Genomic DNA, 1,747 nt, shown 5'->3' with positions numbered 1-1,747 from the left:
CCCCGTGGAGTTATATGGGTCACGGTGATCCAAGGGTCTTGTTTATTCCTCACACGAGGATACCGAATATAAGTTACTTGATCAGCTTGTGAAGCCAGAATGAACGGATCATAGTTTGCAAGACTTCTTCTGGAATGAACTGATGTTACTCCGAACTCGTCAATTCGTACACCATATCCAACGATCGGGTTGTACCAATCAGCAAAGAAGGCAACACACCTCAAATTAAGGATCCCCGGATAGTGAATCTCCAATATCTCACGCAAAATACCATAGTAGATTACTTCGCCAGATCTAGCAGATATACCATGATTTATAGTTGGCTGCGTAGTGTTTTCGCTGAAAATCTTAAAAGCATATCCACGCGTGCAATACATCGGGTACGACACAGCAACAAATTTGGGACCAAGGGCCAACTCCTCTAACCATGGCTGAATAGGATCTCCTCTGGACAAGAGAAACCTTACCTGCATAGTAGTCACAAATTTAAGTAATGCACCATGTACAAAAAATCAAAAATTCAGAAGTAATAGAGAATAGATTTCAAAAAACTTACATAGAATTTTAGCCAATTTACGAACTCGTTTTCCTTTAGTGCAGAAAGCTGATCTTCAGTGTAATTAGGATACGCACCCCTTATTTGCTCCATGTAAATCCTGCCATTGAAATCATAATTAGTTACAAATTTATTTACAAAATAGGATTCTTAATATATCATACTAAAACAGAACTACCTTTCGTATCTCATTACTTCTTCGCAGTTTGACACTATCTATAATCCAGTCGAAGAACTCTTGATTTGCAGCTGCATCTAACCGATAAATAGGCATTGGAAGTTTTCCTCTCCCATCCACGAGGAGAGATTCCCGGGCACATATATCTGGCAAGTCTAATCTGGACTTCAGGTTGTCTTTCGTCTTTCCCTTGACATTGAGAATGGTATTCATGATGTTGTCAAAGATATTCTTCTCTATATGCATCACATCTAAATTATGCCTAAGTAAATGGTTCTCCCAATACGGCAACTTCCAAAAAATACTTTTCTTGTGCCAGTTGTGATTTTCGCCCATTTCCCCCACATTTAGCTGTCGATTCCACACCAAAATCTCTGAGTTGAGTCAGGATAGATTTTCCATCTATTTCTGGTGGCGGACCATCAAACACCTTTTTGTTCTTAGTAAACAAAGTGGTGCTTTTTCGATACGGATGGTCATGGGGTAGATATCGTCTATGACAATCAAACCAACATGTCTTCCTTCCATTCTTCAGTTGAAACGCATATGTGTTATCTTGACAGTAGGGACACGTTAATCTTCCATGTGTTGTCCATCCAGATAACATTCCGTATGCGGGAAAGTCACTTATGGTCCACATAAGCATTGCACGCATTATAAAATTCTGCCTAGCAGATATATCATACACTTCAACTCCTTCGGCCCATAGCATTTTCAACTCATGAATCAATGGTTGCAAATAGACATCAAGGGATCTTTTAGGATGCGCAGGACCAGGAACTAGAATTGTGAGAAAGAGAAACTCTCGTTTCATGCACAATGATGGAGGTAAATTGTATGGTGTTACAATAACTGGCCAAAGAGAATATTGTCTCCCATGGCTTCCGAACGGGTTGAATCCATCCGTACTTAATCCAAGGTAAACATTTCTTCTCTCAGATGCAAAACTAGGATACACTGACTGAAAATGTTGCCAGGCTTTTGCGTCTGATGGATGAGCAATTTCTCCGTTG

This window comes from Brassica oleracea, chromosome C1, assembly GCF_000695525.1.
Source record: "Brassica oleracea var. oleracea cultivar TO1000 chromosome C1, BOL, whole genome shotgun sequence".
Lineage (NCBI taxonomy): Eukaryota > Viridiplantae > Streptophyta > Magnoliopsida > Brassicales > Brassicaceae > Brassica > Brassica oleracea.
Note: the sequence above shows the minus strand (reverse complement) of the source record.